At 34.6% G+C, this 18,752-nt stretch overlaps 1 long non-coding RNA gene across 1 annotated transcript in view; it reads left to right on the plus strand.

The window, feature by feature from the left end:
• The window catches only part of LOC113689193 (uncharacterized), a 118,596-nt gene extending 113,388 nt beyond the window's left edge, over window positions 1-5,208 (plus strand). The window contains exon 4 of the long non-coding RNA XR_011825226.1: window positions 4,827-5,208. This is a non-coding gene — a long non-coding RNA (uncharacterized lncRNA). The remainder of the gene's footprint in view (window positions 1-4,826) is intronic.
• Window positions 5,209-18,752: the final 13,544 nt, after the last annotated feature.

Here is an 18,752-nt window from a genome sequence, read left to right on the forward strand (position 1 = left end):
TTATATCTTGGTGTAGAAAAATCCGTTTAAGGTGCCGTCAGTGGCATTTGAAACTAGAATCATAGGCCTTTGTTCTGTAGAAATTTCGTATTTTTCCTCCATGGGTACTGCTGTCTGTGAATCCTCAAAGTAGACTGTTGTGTATGAATGTCCTGTTTCTTCGTGAAACTGAATTTGGATTTGGATTGAGATTTTAGCTTACTTGTGGTTTAAATTCTTGATTGAATTGTGGTTGGAAGTAATTGGTGTTGCCAAGGGCTAATGATTGATGAAGCCCTTGGCCATTTGAATGATTTTATAAGTATTACTGGGTGATGAAATTTAATTGCTAGAATTTCTTGGAGGCCTTGCTTTTATTTTTATTTGTTTAAGCTGAGCTTGCTGAAACCAAGTGCTAATGATTGATGAAGCCTTGGTCATTCATTTTATTTTTATCAGAAATGCAATTGTTGAAATCTGGGGCTAATGATTGAAGAAGCCCTAGTAATTTGCTATGTAATTTTGCCATGTCGCCAAATTGGACCATAATATGATTTCAAAACGGAATCGAAGCTGTGGAAGTCGTTTCGACCTTGCGAACTCGAGTAACTGTGATCAAACTAATCCAAAAAAAAATATTTTCAGCTAGTATTGGACTATAAAACTCAATATCTAGTGTTTTGCCTAAATTTTCCAACCCGATAATTTCCTTTAAGCTTAAACTAGCCTTATTACCTTTAGAAAATGATTCCTCTAGCTTCTAAAACCCTAAGTCCTGTTTCATCTCCTTTCCTATCTTCAAAACTTGTTCCTTGCTAGTTTTCTAGAGGAAATTTCCAAAATACGAGTTTTTAATACTTTGGATAAAAGCATAGAAACTTGCTCGGCAAGAAACCTTATTTTAGGTAAAATAGTTTTAGTGATAATTTTTGCAAGAACCATAGCTTTAAAGAAATTTTCAAATATATCTTTCTAGCTTTGATATTAAGAGGTTTGTCGACTTATTTCAAGAAAATAATTCTAGTTATCCTTTTATAAGGAAAAGTATCTCAAGGAAAACTATAAGAAACATTTTTACTACTTTTGTCAAGTTTCATCCTAAGTGGATTCTTAATTTTTCTAAGGGAAGTAAACTAGTAATATAGTAGATAATTTCCTATACGAATAAGTTTAAAAACTGAATAGAAACTTATAGTTTCAAAATTTGGTTTTTAGGATATTGCGAGGACGCGGAATTCGATTCCCAACTTGACATCTGAACTTCACTCTTGGTGAGTGTCCCTGCTTGTTCTATGCTTACCTGATTAATGCGCTTTCTCGGCTTGATATGTGATATTTGGAAATATGGTTTTGATCCATCGAAGTGAGCTATGTGTACTTTACCACATTAGCCGTTCGAGTGGAGACTTGCTTGAAATGTTTTCGTGAATATCCTGCTTGCACTATCTACATGCTGGACGCAACGTCGCTGGGTGAATCCCTCGACTAGTCTATAATAACCTCATGCTGGACGCAACGTCGCTGGGTGAATCCCTCGACCAGTCTATACTAATCTCTTGCTGGACGCAACGTCGTTGGGGAAATCCCTCGACCAGTCCCAGGTATACTCGAGTACTACCGCTCTCATTTATTTTGTCGTGCGGGCCTGGAGCTGGGGTATGTTCGGTGGCCGGAGCTAAGAAAAATAAGAGTATCTACATGGACTTTAAGTAGTGAGAGTTGACGGAGGGTCGACTACGGTAATTTCTGATCAAGCAAGGGGAATGGCTCCTGAGAGCCCCTGTATCCTACCTTGTGCTGTTACACGCTTTCCTATTTGTTTACTTTAATTAAAATCGATACGTGATATTTGTTTTATCTGATTGCATGTTTTGGGGCATCACTGAGTTTTAGCTCACCCCACGTTTATTTGTTTTCCCTGACAGGTTCTGGAAACTGAAAGCCTTGAAACTTACCTATATTTCTTTTTGGAATGTAATTGGATAGTATGGCTTATTTTGTGGGTTGTTTTGTGCTAAAATTTGAACTATGTACTTTTGGTCTTGGATTGCCGCGTGAAGCTGGAAAATGTGTAAAACTTAATTTGGATGCTTGGTTTGATTGTTGTATTTTGTTGTATGAATTTTTGCTTAGTTGGGACGGACGATTCTTCGATATCTGGTTTGTATGAATTTTATATGTATTTAGAATTGTACGACCTTATTCCTTGGATGTAACGCGTGAGACGTTTAAGAGCCGTCGATTGGCTATTTAAATCTACTGTTATCTTTGAAGTTAATGTGGTTTAGTTGTTGATCAATTTTGGAGAAAAGTGATATTGTAATAGTTTAGGATATTCTTCGAAAGGATTTGGATTAGTTTGCTTGCGTGAGTCCTGGCGAGAGCTAGGCAGACGGCCCGCCAACCCTCTGGTTCGCCTTAGGGGGAAGTGGGGTCGCCACAGTGACTAGACATTAAGCTATGCTATTTAATGACTTTAGTAGATTGTGAATTTGTGATGCTTGTGCTTTTTACATTGGCGCAATAGATCAAGTGAAGAATTTGAGGCTGCTTTTCTTTTGTGGTCATCGTTGGAGAGTGATTTTATCTTTCAAACTTCTGCTATTTAATCATCTGGGAAGACTTGTAACTTTGCAGGGGTACTGTCTTTTTACTTGATTGTGATCTCTTAACAATGTTGATTATTGATCAATCACTGTCAAGAATGTTTTAGATCGCTCGCTTGTTGTGGTCATAGATTGGAAGTGTCTCTGCTTTGCATCAACGTTTTTCTTGCATCATGTCCTTTTCTATTGCTATATGGCTGTTTTCTTTTCATAGTCCTTAATTAAGTCTGATGGTTCTTGGCTATTCATTCATATTGTTCCAGAGTCCTAGATGATAGTTGTGGTTGGTAAAAAGCGCAAATTTGTTCCTTTTGTAATTTGACAAATTGGAATTTAGTTTTCCGGATAAGTTGACTTATACTCTCATGTTAGTTTAATTGTGCCACATAATAATGTCCGGAGCAGTATTTCAGTTCTCTATATACATGAGTCATTGTTGGATTTAGTATCCTGATTTTAGTTAATAGATGAATGCTGAGTAGCTTTGCTGCATACTTGTGAATTGTTAGATGTATACGCTTCAAGGAAGATGGATTCTTCCTTGTCTAACTTCTATTAGATCCATCTACTTTTTTAAGTTAAATTCTGTTTTTATTAAATGTCTAATTATACGCCTTTTTGTATTTGTTTTTAATTTTTGTGAAGACTTGTGCTTTTAATTTTCACTAACTAATGCCTATCAGTGTACATAGTTAAGGGTGTTGACTATCGTGCTTTCTGGGGCCCATTAATTGGCTGGTTTATTTGTCTCAAGTGATTAGCAATCTAGCATCCAAGGACTAACTGATTGTGATTTTGAAAATGTATACACTGTTGCAGTTCTGTCAATTCTTTCAAATTGCTTGCGTTTGTTTAGGTCTCAATTTGAGAGTGCTTCTTGCTTTGAGTTTTTTTCACGGGGATACTTGTTATTTTTGTCATCTTGTTTATGTCTCATGGGCTATAGTCATTTTGTTTGCACAATTCTAGAATTAACAGTGGTTCTCAAAATGCAGAGCTGTTTGTTTTTCATGTGAAAAGCTCTGGTTGGGTTTTATTGGTGATTAAATTGGGATGCTTTTAGATACAACTCTTCTATCAGTAGTTTTTCAAATTTGTACTTGTGCCAATGTCTTAGGACAGTTTTGGTCTGTCATGTAGAAGAAAAAGTTATTATTGAAAAGTTTACTGACTTTAGGTACTAAGTATAGAACAGAATAGACAGATGGACGAACACACTCCAGCCAATAACGATTGGCCACATCAGCAAAACAATCATCCCTTTTGAGCCATGGCATTTGTCCTTTTATATATATGTTAAAGAAATTGAAGAGAGAAAAAGCTTCTGAAATTGAAGAGAGAAAAAGTGCAGTTTTCTTTGTGAGGATGAGGAAGAAGACGAGAAGAAAGAGAAAGTAAAGGGTTAGAGAGAGGGAGTCGGGTGGTTAATGAAAGGAGTGGAGAAAAGGGAACCCGCTACCATCACTGAAAAGTTGGGAGCAGGTAACCTTCTCCCATCAATCACATCTGCATTTGTTTGTTTGAAAAAGAAAGTGGAAGGTTGTATGTTTCTCTAATGCTTCTCAAAGATGACTCCAGATCAGAGTGAGTGTTTTCCATGATTTTCCCCATCTTTGAGGCTCTTAATTCTTTTTCTCACCTGCCTTTGCATTTTTTATTTGTTTAACTCATGTTCCCAATTTCCTTTTTATCTGTTTTATTTTGTCTCGTGTTTTTTTCTGTCTGAAACATATTTGTTTTTGTACGTCTTTCGGGAACTTTTTTTTAAGGGAAAAGAAGTAGTAAAAAGACTTGTTTGTGTGTTAGGGGGTTAAAAAGTAAATAAACTTTTGAAGTAAAATAAAAATCATAGGTAATTTGTTAAATTGATTGGTGTAGAACGCGACAAAATAAACTTCCGAAATTGATTGGTGTAGAACGCGACAAAATAAACTTCCGAAATTGATTGGTGTACTTTCTTTCTGTCGAGGTCAAGAATCTTTTTTCTTCGTTGTTTCTTTTTCCAATGCGATATCTACGATGAGTGGTCAACTGACGAACTAATTTTTTATCTTTGATTTCTCAATTTATTCCAATTCCAATTTGCTGAGAGCCTAATCATAGCATTATTCTGGATAAGTTGTATGTGAAGAATTGTTTAAATTCACAGCTTGTTTCTTTTCGATTTTTGTCAATCCGATGCCTTTAAATGATTTTTTCCCTCGATTTTGTTGTCTAATGTATAATTTTTTGATATTGCAGGTCCAAAATTTGGAAATTTTCTTCTGTCCTTTCCAAGAACTACTCCAGAATATAGCAGCACAACTCAATACCGTATCCAGCCTACTTTGTGTAAAATTAGTGAGTAGTTTGATTGTACCTTCTTCTGTTCATGTGTATTTTATTGCAGTTTGTACTCTAAATGTTATACCCCTTTTCCTTTGCTCTTTGCAGAAGAGGTTACATAGGACTTTATCACTTATTGCTTTTTCATTATTACAGGTTTTTTGCTTTCCTTTTTACCATAATTTCAATTGTTATTCCTTAAATTGTTCATTTGTGGTGACTAAAGTTAGAGTTTCAGTGAGGAGAGTGCTACTTGTTTTCCTGAAATTATGAAATTTGAAAAAAATTTAATATTTTTACGTACTGTATTTATAATATATAGTCATCGAGACAAATCGTATTTACTCATTAGTGGTATTGGTATCTTATTGATTTTCAATATGAGTGAATATAGTGTAGTTTGATGATTTCTTGACAATGAATACTGAATTTTTTTTCAGCTCCTGTTCAGTTGTTTGACCTCCTATTTTGTTCCCTTTATGTTTCAGTTAGTTCTGAAATGATCAACCCTCTTGATTCTTGATCTAGCTTTCACTTGTTAAGCTATTGCGTGATCCATTTTTCTTTCAACCTTTTTGATCATTCTTCCCATATGATGGCTTTTAAAGCACTTACGAGTGAGGTAGTTTTTCTCACAGAAAAGAAAACGGATATGACTAAGTTGTGCATGTTAGCAATTCTACCCCGCATTGTCATGTAGTTGTTTGATCAAATGTATACAAGGGATCCACATGTTATTAACCTTCATAACTCATATGTAAAAGTTAGTACTAGAAATTTGGAATTTATACTCCTTTATTTCCTTACTAAACAATTAATAATAGTAAGTTTTCTAGCATGTATCATATAACTTGTGCTTGGTGGGTTTTCTCTTTTTCTCTTGTTAAACTTCTAGGTTGAAAATGAGGTGCTGAAATATCATTAGGGAATTTTAATTCTGGTTTCTTTATTGTATCTATTTTTGTATTTAATACTTCTATGTTGTCAATGGACAGCCTCTAGTTCCTGCACTATACTTGTTTACAGCAATCTGTATTAAACCTATATGAATATATCGATATCCTTTACTTAAATATCTTTGAATTGTACTATGATTTAATAATGGAATAGATTGGTATTCTTCTTGAATAGATATTGTTTCTTCATGTGTTTTTACTGATAAGGCTGTTTTAAATCTAAAGGGCCTATTCTGTATCAGACTTTCCAGCATTGACCTACAGTCAAGCCGCTTGTACTCCAATTTCAAAATATAATGAATGACATTTTCAATCCTTATAGTTCATTTAGTATAGTTTATATTGATGATGTATTAATATTTTCTGAATCATTAGAATAATTCATAATAGTCCAAATTTTTTGAAAGATCATCGGGCTGCCTTTTGGTGGACCATGCGGACAAGACCCAAATGACTTTTGAAAAAAGATGTCGGCCACTATTCAAGAAAAAGAAATGAAATTCAAATTCAGATGCGCATGACGTGCGAGTATGTATGACTGAATAAGTGTTCATACTAAAATCAACCATTTTCTTGTTATGATAGCATTGAAGATATATTTTAGAACCCAAAATAGAAAAAAGAAAAATGTAGAGCAAATCTACAAAATTAGCGAAGAAGCACAAAAATAACCTAAAAGGATTAATTTTTTGTTGACATAACAGTGGTTAAATTTTTTGTAAATAAAAAAATTATTATTTGTAAACTTTTGGGCCATAGTACATGGTTAGGATCACTTAAATACGTTAAAAAATAGATGTGCTTCAACTTCTTAAATGGTTGTGTATTTGAATTTGGGAGCTTTTTTTTTCAATTAGTTGCTTCCATCAATACCTATTATCTCAAAAACACATACTGTGCTAATTCAATAACACTACATAAATTACTACATTTAGCTAAAAAAAATATAAAAGATTGTACTTTATTTGTGACTTGAAATGAGAAAAAATTAGAATACAAGGTAAATAAATTTCAACATAAATATAGTTTAGTAGAAAACAAAGAGTTCCAATAAAATGAACGTTTGAATAAAACTAGTAGATGTAATCGCTCATTAATTTTTTCCTTCAATAGTCCGTTTATCGTCCTTAGTCTAAATGTTGTCAAGTTATTAGAGAACTTGTGTGAGTAGATATGAATAACTCATGGTGAAGAAAATACAAGTTATTATTTTATATTAGATCTTCTTATGCTTAAACTCAGTCATGAAATGATTATAATATTTAATTGATCTTTATTTGGTTGAGAAGATTTTGGATTTTTGTATCAAATATTAATTAATTTTATTAATAACACTTCATAATCTATTTTAGACTATAGCAATATGTCTCATTTCTTCAAAAAAGAGGCAAACAAAAATGATGATGCTTATTACAATTAATGACCTAGATATTTTCTTTATTACCCTTCTCGCCTATCCCTACACCCTTTTTACCTCTAACTATCAAGCACATGATTAGTACCCTAAATTTAACAGTGGAAAAAACCTTAAGAGGCCCAGATAAATATTCATTAAATTCTATTTACTTTAAGAAGCAAAAGAATAAGAAAAGGTTAGTTGTTGAAAAAATAAAAATTCTTAACAAATATCACTGGTATATATAATGAGATAGGTCTAAATCGACTAATGAGGCTTATATGAATACAGGTTTGAATTAGGTAGAAAACCAATTATATGATATATAGGTCTAAATAGACTAGTGAAATGACAATGCTGGTGTACATTACCTCTATCTTAATTATTTATTCATGTGATTATAAGAAGTAAGTAATACGCAGCATGGCTTTGCATAACTACTTATACCAAACATTTATTGATAATCAACCCACTCTAGAAAAAAGAAGAACGATATGGTTAATTCATCTCTAAAAATTTAATTATTCAGTATATTACATGTAAGAAAGCTCTCCTCAACTTAATGTTAATGAATAATTCTAATCACAAAGAAAATTATAAGAGTTAATATGTCAAATATATAAAAGGCACTTAAATGAAACTTATCTTGCACGCAGGTCTCCTAAAATTCAAAATTACCTTAGTGAAGGATGAGCTAAGTCCAGTATGTCCAATCGAATGTTGTTCAAGATGAAAACAAAGATGATGATGAGGATATGAAAATAATTTCATGCTTGGGACTTATTTGCATCAAATTAGTAATCTAACACAATTGCAAATACACTAATTTCAATGTTATTTTTACCAACTTTCACATTTTTTCATGTTTTTCAAATTATGCAATTTCTCTAAAATTGTTTTCTTACAAATGTTAAGATAAATCTCTTTTCATCAATACGTAGATTTTTGGTTCTAAAGCATGGAGTTTGAACATCTTAAAATGTAAGGTTAGATGTCTACAAGTTAGCTAAAGATCAAGCATAAAACATGCATAACATGTTACTAGAAAACAAACACCGGTTCAACTTACTTTGCTTTAGCATATAAAAACTTAATTTTCTATTAAATTTTTGTAATTGATTTAAGAAATACTTGTGAGGTGTTGGGGGTATAAAGAAAGATAGGATCAAGCTAGTACGCGATCATCAACTTCACATAGGAAAAGTAGAAGAACCAATGTCATAGAAAGCAAGAAAAATAGCAATGTACAGAAAAAATCAATCCTAACCCAAATTCCAACAACTTTGCTCCTGTATCTAAAAGACAGACTTTAACATCTCCTCAAGAAATCAAATTTTTTATCATTTTCATACTCCATATATTCATTTCATGTTTGAAAAGAAAATCAAGTATTATTATTGTTAGATTCTCTTTTTCTCTTTTGGAGACAAGTTGCTTCTAGCCAATCCCACCTATGACAAAAGAAAAAGAATATTTTATCAATTATTTTTTTACATTAATGAACAACAATCTAACTAAGATGTCTAGTACTAAATTAAGTCTAGCAAAATCTAACATTTTGGTTCATACCACTTAATCTAGTCTGTTTTTATAGTAGACAAACAATAAGTTAGAAGGATTCGTATTTTGGTGACCAATATAATTGTTTTTTGTAAATAATAGAGACAACTTATTTATAAACTTTTCATTGATTTTACATTTATTGATCACTTAAATAGTGACCCCTTTTGATAGAATCTAACTTCTTCCTTTGAACACCAACATTGCAACCATATTGAATAGGATTTTGAAGATCAATCTTTTATTGGCTATTTTCAAGTCCAACTTGGTTTGCCAACTGTATCACTTATAAATCAATGTTTATACCTTTATGTAGTGCTCATATGGTTCTTCCATTCTCTTAAAATTCAACTCCTATAGATTTTTCCAATGGTTCAATCATATAGGTAACTAAATTTGCAAAATTCTTATTTACTTATTCCAACATTATTCACACTATAGACACTAGCTTTCCCATATGTAAACCTTTGTCATCATTAAGAGAGCGTTATTTTTGCTTTTTCTTTGTTTAAGATACAACTACTTATATCATTGAACTTGAAATTACATAATGATTATTTATCCAATAGGGCTCATATGCATCCAAGCAATATGAGTGAGATAATGCACAAATAAAAAAAAATAACACTACTAAACACATACAAACATGCATCCTTCCCCATTAATTGATAAATCATTAAATGAACAAATCAGAAATTGAAGTTTGACACTAATAGAGAGAACAAAGAAAAAACAAGTGTCCCTTTGAATTTCTCAATAGTATTTGAATGAGACTATATTTTGCGGAGGTTCCCATGCATTAGTTTCTTTTAGTTGATCTCGCCTTTGAAAAAGAAATGACAAAGGAATATTAATTAATTATTTTTTTTCACGTTGTTGAATACAATCTTGTTCTAGCAAGGAGTTTTTTTTTTAAATTTTTTGTACAAATTAACAATAATTTAAAATTTAGATCTGGCTTTATACTAAATTTTGTGACGATAATTGAGAGCATTTTGTACTTTTTCTTTTTGTATTACTCTATATTATGAAAGATCTATAATATTCCTTATAAACTTCAACAATAGAAATAAGATTATATATTAAACATCCATGAGTCTCAATATGTAGAATGTGAGTATCAATAAGTTTGTGCATACAATGTATGTATGATTTTTTTTTTTCTTTGGCTAACCCCTTATGCGGGGAGGGACGCTACCCCTATTATTATTGAAGGCTAGGAAGCAAGATTACAAAGACTTTAATGACGAACAGCTCGAATACGAATAGCAGGAGTCTGTGCCCTATCCAAGCCTAAGGCCCCCCCTTGCCAATCGTGGCAACTCTGACTGTGATGTATACAAGACAGTACCCTCAGACTGCGCCCCCACCTTGGCTAAGGCGTCCGCCACCTGATTTGCTTCGCAATAACAGTGCTCCACTATCCATTCCATCACCTGGGTTGCCACTAACGCATCTAGCTCCGACCGAATTAACCACGGACACCTCGATTTTTTCTCCAGTAAGTTGACTAGCACCAGAGAGTCCACCTCCACCCGAATCCACACGAACCCCTGAAGAAGGCATTGCTGCATACCAAACAACAGAGACTTGTTCTCTGCTTGGATACATGTCAGCTCTCCAAACGGAGTAGAAAATCCAAACAACAACGCACCAGATGAATCCCTGAGCACACCATCTCCGCCACTAATGCCCGGGTTGCCTAAAGAGCACCCATCTGTATTCAGTTTAAGTTCCCCCTAAGCTGGAAACTCTCAACAAACCAGTCTATGGGAGTATCGAGGCCTCCATCTAGAGATGTTGGAGTAGACTGCCAACCAGGAACCAAGTCCAGTAGACTCCCCTGCATACTCCCCACCAAATAATCCCACGACATCTGCCAGGATACGGTCACAAATGGTCTGTCGCCACAGGAATTGCCCTTCCAAAATTGCAAGATTTCGCGCCAATTAGATATGCCAGCAGATTATGCTAGGCAACACTGTGCGTAATGACTCCATACGAGAGTGACGTCTAGGCTGGCACCACCAACCAGCCAGTCGTGAACGCACCCCTAACCCTCTGTATCTCACTCCCACGCCATTCCCAAAGAATGTCCATAGGAATTGAACTAATTCTCCTTCCGCGAAGACATGCTCCAAAGATTCGGACTGCGAGGCTGAACAACAAAAACACTTGGATGGGCCAGACACATGTAATCTTCCTAGAGACGACGCCAACGGCAACCGATCCCGCAACAATCGCACCATGAAAAAAGATATCTTAATTGGTATCAAAGGATGCCAAACCCTATCAAACATGAATGAGGAAGGAGTCTGCCTACCAAGTATCGCGTAGTAGGAATAAAAAAAAAAAATCCCGTGACTCCATCAAAGCCCACACCGCATAATCATCCGCAGATCCAACTGGGGTCGATTTGGTAACAATCTCTGAAACTATGTCATCAGGGACCCATTGCCGTAACAATTGTTGATTTCACCGCCCATTCACCACAAAATCCCTTACTAAATGATCTGAGACACTTTGTAGGCATTTGACATAGAGGACCAGAGTCCAGCCAATTGTCAAACCAGAAATTACACTGACCAGACCGCATCACCCACCAAAGGTTTTGCTCCGCCACCTTACGAACTTGAAGCAAGCGACGCCACATATATGAGCTGCCCTGCACCGCCCCTACCATGCATGGATGACTCTGCCAACAATACTTAGCCCACATGAATATCGACCATAAGCAGTCACTTGTCCGAAAGCGCCGCCATAATTTGAATGAGAACGCTGACTGGACCTCCAGTAATGACCGAACACCAACCCCCCCTGTGGCGAGTCGACACACAAGTTTGGTCACTTGATCCAATGGTGTTGGAGGCCACCCTCCTGCTCCCCTAAAAGGAAATTTGCCATGGCCCATTCAGCCAAGGCAAGGACTCCCTTCGGAGGGTATGAAGCCGCCAGCAAGTGAATCGGGACTGCAGAAAGAACATGCTTAATGAGTATGAGACGACCACCATTGGATAGAAACCTGGATCTCCAATATGAGATTTTATTAATGATTGACTGAACTAACTCCATGAAATACAGACACTTCTGATGCCCCGTAAAAAACGGGCAGCCCAAGTAGCGCACAGGAAACGGTTTAAGCCCAAACCCAGTAATCCGTCGAACCCTCGTCACACATTGACTAGGCAACTTAGTATGCACCAAGAAACTGTACTTCTGAACATTAATCTCCAGCCCCGATATTGCTTCATAGCTCATAATCATCTGCATGACATATCGCAGTGAGGAGGACGAAGCACTAGAGAAAACCAAGACGTTATCTGCATAGCTAAGATGAGTGATCCTAGGGCATCCTCGCGGAACTGAAAAGCACTGAAACTCCCGATGCTCTATTAACTTGTTTAAAGAGCGGGATAGCACCTCCACGCCGACAATAAATAGCCCTGGGGATAGCGGGTCCCCTTGACAAAACCCTCGTGTGGACTTAAAGAAACCCACACTGGACCTGTTGACCAGGACTGAAAACCAGACATTCGATAGCAATCTCCAAATCCTGTCAATCCATTGCTCCACAAATCCAAATCTTCTCAAAATCGAAGTAAAAAATATCCAGGAGACACGGTCGTAAGCCTTCGACATATCCAACTTTAAAGCAACATCGGTATTTCTGGAAGACCTCCCCATATTAGAGAGCAACTCCTGTGCGAGCAAAAAATTATCCAATATAAGCCGCCCCTGAACAAATCCACTCTGTTGTGAGAAGATGATCTTAGGAAGCACTTGGGCCAAACGATCCGCCAAAATTCGCGAAATTAACTTGTTAACGAAATTGCACAAGCTAATTGGTCGAAATTGCGAAAAGTCCTGAGGATGCTCAATCTTAGAGATCAGCACAATGGAGGTTGCTGTAACTGTACGCGGCAACTCAACTCCACAGAAGAAGCTACACACCGCTCTAACCACATCCTTACCGATAACTGACCATGCAGCCATAAAGAATTTACTCGTGTATTCATCCGGCCCCGGTGCACTCTCTCCATCCATTGCAAACACCGCACTCCGAACCTCCTCCTCAGAGGGTACCTGCTCCAACAAACCATTCTCCTCATCGGTCAGAATTTTTGGGCTATGCTGAAGCAAATCTGAGGGAGAAAATGATGTTGGATGCTGAGCTGAAAACAGCCTTTCGAAGTACCGTGCCGCCTCAGCTCCAATCTCCTCCTCCGACTCAACCCATTCCCCTCGGTCATTTCTAATCTTGTGGATGACCAAGCGTACCGTTTTGGATTTGACCATAGAATGAAAGAATTTCGTATTATGGTCCCCCTCCTGAACCGAACCCGAGCCTTCTGCTTCCAAAAAAGCTCCTCCACTCTCAAGGCCGCACGCAACTGACCTTGAGCAAGATGGAGTTGCATCCTAACATCATCCGACTCATCACTTTCCAACCTGATTTCCACCAACCGCACCTCCTCTTCCCTTTGTCTAACCGCCTGAAAGATATCCCCGAAGACCTCCCTATTCCAAACCTGGATAGCACCTCTCAGCCGTTTCAGTTTACAACATAGAACTTGCAGCGGAGACCCAGGGCACGGCTGCCCCCACGATTCCTGAACCAATGGTAGGAAATCCTCCCGTCCTATCCAAACATTAAGAAATCTGAATTGGCGCGTCTTATTATCCAGCCTGGTAGAGACAGAAATAAGGAGCGGTGCATGATCTGATGACTCCCGGGCTAGGTGGGTCACCGCCAAAGATATAGTGCATACAATGTATGTATGAGTGAATGCATGTATATGTTGTATGAAACATAGAGCAACTCACTATTTGAATCAATATTGAAGTTGACTTTCTTTTTTTTTATTCTGATAGCATCTAAGCAACATTTACTAAGAAACACCAAAAAATAAGTTAAAAGGATTGATAGTTAGTTGACATAATAGTTATTAAACTTTTGTAAATAAATATAACATGCTATTTGTAAACTTTTTGGTAAACTTACATAGCTTGGAACGCTTAAATGTGGTGGGAATACGTGTCATTTTAACTTCCTAAATGCTTAGGCATTTCAATATAGAAATTTTATTTCAATTAGTCGCTTCAATCAGAATTTTACTTATATCGAAATCACAATGTACTAGCATAAGAAAAGAAGTACTATTAGGTTTATTGGTAAGGGTTGATTGTCCTATATTGATTTTAAAGAGGATAAAAGAGTGTCTAATATATAGGTAAGATTGGGTCAAGATTAAGTTTTTTTAGTCAAAATTAGGTTTCTGACTTATATATTGAGCATTTTGGTCGGCTAACATGTGGTATTGGAGTTATTTATTCTCGATAATGGACTAGTGCTAGAAGTTTGTGTTAGACCAAGATGCTAAGAGTTTAGCAGTGTGTAAGGTGTCTAGTTGTTGTTATATCAAAAGAGCCATAAGTTGATAGGTGTCCAAAACCTGATTTGGGTGTTATACACATACACAAAAAGAAAAAGAAAAAGAGAGAGAGAGAGAGAGATATATATATATATATATAGAGAGAGAGAGAGAGAGAGACCATACTCTGAATTCAGCTATTGTCAAAATTTATACACATACACAAAAAGAAAAAAAAAAGAGTGAGAGAGAGAGAAAGAGAGATCTTGCTCTAAATTCAGATGTTCTCAAAATGATAAAGATAAATTTAGGTGATCATGGAGAGGTAATATACCTTAAATAGTAAAGCACCCCTCAAACATACAATCTTTCTATTGTTTCACAATTTTTCAACATAATAATATACCTACAAAGCAAGCACGTCATGTGCAAGTCAATGATTTGGAAGTGTTTACAATAACAATTGCAGAATTATCATCATTCGAGCCAAAAGGATGACTTATTTAATTATACCTATCATATTGCCGCATTTAGCTTCTAAATTTTGAAGCATGTATAGCCTTTTAGAACAAATAAAAAGGTTTGTATTTTTTAATAGATGAGCTTCTCAATAATTACAATATACAAGATCACCTAATTATCAAACATAACCTAGAGGATTTGTGTGTGTGTGTGTGTCTTTCTTTTTTAAACTCATAAGGATTTGGATTCATGTCCATATCCAAGTAAAAATAAGTTTAGTGGATCTAGATTTGGATCTTGTTTCTTTATCATTGACATGCTTATTTGTGAAACTAAATTATTACTCAATTTAATAGCATACACGCGCATTTATTGAAGATCCTACGTTTAAAAACTTTTTTCAACTTTTTTTTGATTTAAAGAAAACTAATAGCAAAATTTGTCTCAATAAGTGTATGACATACCCTTTTGATAAAATAAACATAATCCATTGTCTATTCAAGATTCTACTTGGTCAAATAACTAACTACTCATAAAACTATATTTGGAATCCCAATTTCATCCCCAATACTTTAATTTGGCTGTTTTGATCATTAAAAACTTAATTTCAGTGTTTTAGTCCCCTAAATTGTGTGAAATTAATTCCAACAAATTTAAAACGGAAATTGGAAGATCCATGTCTCTATTCATTTTCTTTTTTCAAATTTTTGCTCCCTCCATCCTAGTTTTCCAAATGTCCCCATGTATTAGTTATCTTAAAAATGAACTAGAGTCGAAACACAACATCTAGACTAAACCAAATCCAACAAAATTTAACATGTTTATTCATAACACTTAATAGTAAGTTAAATATTAAATCTAGTTTTATACTAAATTTATCATAATAAATTATAGTAATCTTATACTTTTAATATGTATTGCAATAAATTATGAAAAAAATAATATAAAAATTGCACAAATTTTAGTGAGTCAGTGTGTCTAGCGGATGAGTATCAGTGGAATATATGTACAGCGCGTAAGTACTTATGATGAATTTGCAAGAAAAATAAGAAAGAACTAGTTCATCTGCAAGAAAAAAGAAGAAAAAACTAGTGATATAGAAAAATACCAACCTTGCGGTAACCAGAAGAGCTTTGGAGTAGAGAATAGAAGAAAAAAGAGGAAAAAACCAAAAGGAATATATTAATGGAGCAAAAGAAATAAAAGAGATTGCAAAGAAATTAAGGAAAAAAGGTAAAAGCAGTAGTGATGGAAGAGATGACAATGAAGAATGAGTCGGAATTTATGTAGATAAAGTAAACGAATAGGATACTATGAATAAGCATCCTATATAAAGGTGCATTCAAGTCCGGATGAGTATAAGTAGTGCTATACTTGAGGTCGAACTTGAAGTAATTCAGCAATACTCGAGTTCAAGCTTGAAAGAACATACCTATCCAAGATCGAGTTCGACTTACTTAGATTTGTAAAAGATCAAGCTCAACTTGTTCAGGCCTATAAAAATTTGAGCTTGGTCAGCTTGATTTCCAAACTTTAGATTTCAAATTTTTTCCAACAAGCCCAAATACTAAATTTGAAACCAATTATTAGAATTTCCAACAAATTTCAACACGAGTGTAAAAATCCAAATTCAACTAAATACAAATTAACAATATGTAACTTTTTAACCTTAAAACTACTAGATTAAACAAGACAAAAGTTACATGAAAAATGTAACTTTTTAATCTTAAAATCACATAATGAAACAAGAAAAAAATTTTAAGAATAAAAAGACCTAGCAACAATTGCCACAGAAAGGAAAATACTTATTGTAACTTCGATTTGCCAACCTTCCTAACTTGAAATCCCAAAATTAGTCTGAACTCTCATTACTGAAGCAACAATTGGTGCAAAGAGAGATGAAGAGGAAAGAACGGCTAGAGAGAGGGAAACTGTTCTTTTGAGTCTTGGTTGTTCATACCTGAGAGAGAGCTACAGAAAAGAGGAGGAGAGAGATAGGTGTTTATGCTTGAGAAGGAGAGCCCTTGTAGAGAAGAGAGAAAAGGGTGTAGAGAAATGAAAGTAAGATCACGAGAGATTGTTCACTATTTAAGTAGGGTTTCTAATTTTTGAGTGTCATGTTTATTAAGTTGCTCATGGGAATAATTGTTTAAAAGTATGGCACTATAGTAACTTTTCTAACAAGTTTTTGTTTAAATATGTAAAAAAAAAAATCAAAAATGTAATTTAATATTTAAATAAATATACTAGTATTCAATTAAGCTCGTCGAGTACTCGACTATACATCTTAATGCTTGAACTTGGCTCGTTTATGTAATGGAGAATGCTTGACCTCGACTTCAACTCAATGAACATGAAGTTGAATCAAGTAGTTGATTGAGTTACTCGCTTGGATTGCAGCCTTAATTCGATATGATATTTATGAACTACAACCTGAATACAAGATTTTGTACCAAACTAGATCTTGCAAATTTTAATATTTTTGCTCACAATATTGAATGATAATTCAAACATTAAATCTAGTTTTATACTAAATATTCAATATTAACTGATGGCAATTTTGTACTTTCTATTGATGTATTACTCCAAGACATGCAAAAATCTAAAATTTTCATTCTAAAGTTCAACAGATAGAAAGAAGATTATATGATTTTTTATGAATTTATGCATCTACTTCGTGCGTATTAGTGAATCAGTGCGCAGAACGTGAGAATATGTGAGTATGGAAGAAGATAGAACAAAAAATATGTAATCTAGAAAAATACCAACCTTGAGATAGTTTCAAGAGTTCTAAAGCAGCAATTAAGATCCTCAACCCCCTTATCCAGCCCCCTTATTGAGTCTCACTAATATATTTTGGCCACGTGTCCAAATTTATTATCTAAAACTCATGTGAGATCTTACCTCCTATTGCCTGCAACTCCATCATAGAAGCACCTTTTACAAGATGCTAAACTGAGAAATTATCTTTCCTCTGTTTTCAACATTAAATACTCGTGATTTTGCTCAATTTCATTGGTCACACAAGTCTCCATTCTTCACAACTTCATAAAAGATTCCATCTTTTCAAAAAAAATAAAATAAAATAAATTTTTTGATAAAACACAGAAAAAGGAGCATATTCTGAGATTAAAAAATCAAATCTCTTCCCTATCCCTCAAGATTTCATGGAGGTTCTTACAGCCTTCACTCATTTGAAAAGATTGAGATCAAAGTAATTTTTGTTGGAAGTATCTGTCCTCACCCATCAAGTTCACGATCTCAATATGTTGAGTATACTTCATTCTTCATTATTGTTGTTTTAAATCTAATTTTTTTAATCTGAGCTTGTTGTCATAGAATACAGTGGAGATTCAGTTCCATTGAAGAAAAGTTCTTTTTTTTTTCAAACTCTAGAATAGAAAAGAGCATTAGGATGTCTAATTTATAGAAAGAGCAAAAATGCAAAATCATCTAAGACTTAGGTGACAAGTTAGGACACGCAAAATATGTCAGTAAAACTCAATAGGGGGCTAAGTAAGGGAGTTAAGAATCTTAACTGCTAAAGTAAAGAAAAAGGCAAGAAAGAAGCGAAAGAAAACAAAAAGAGAAGCTTGTCAAAAAAAGAGCGAAAACAAGGTCAAGAAAAATTTGATAGAAAAAGTAAAGATAGTAGTTGTAGAAGAGGTAACAATGAAGAGAAAGTAAATATTGTGTAGGAGAAAGAAAAATAAGGAAGCTATATAAATCATCCTTTATTTCATTTTTATTATTTGCCTTAATGAATGACAAGTTAAGTATAATATTTAGTATTAAACTACATCTGGCAAAATTTGACATTTTTGTTCATATCATTTAGCAGCGAGTTAAACAATAAATGTATCATGTGAATGGTTAAAAATTTTGTACTTCCCATTGTTGTATTACTCTTAATCATGAAAATTTCTAAAGTTTAATCAATGAAAAGAAGATTAATTACATTATTCTAATGAGCATATACATCTAGCATGTGCATATTAGTGAGTTTGTGCATAGTGCACGAGTATGAGTAAGTGTGCGTCCAAGTGTGTGAGTGAGAGACAAACAAGAAGCTATAAAAATTTCTTGTCATTTTACT

The sequence above is a fragment of the Coffea arabica genome, chromosome 1e (assembly GCF_036785885.1).
Source record: "Coffea arabica cultivar ET-39 chromosome 1e, Coffea Arabica ET-39 HiFi, whole genome shotgun sequence".
NCBI lineage: Eukaryota > Viridiplantae > Streptophyta > Magnoliopsida > Gentianales > Rubiaceae > Coffea > Coffea arabica.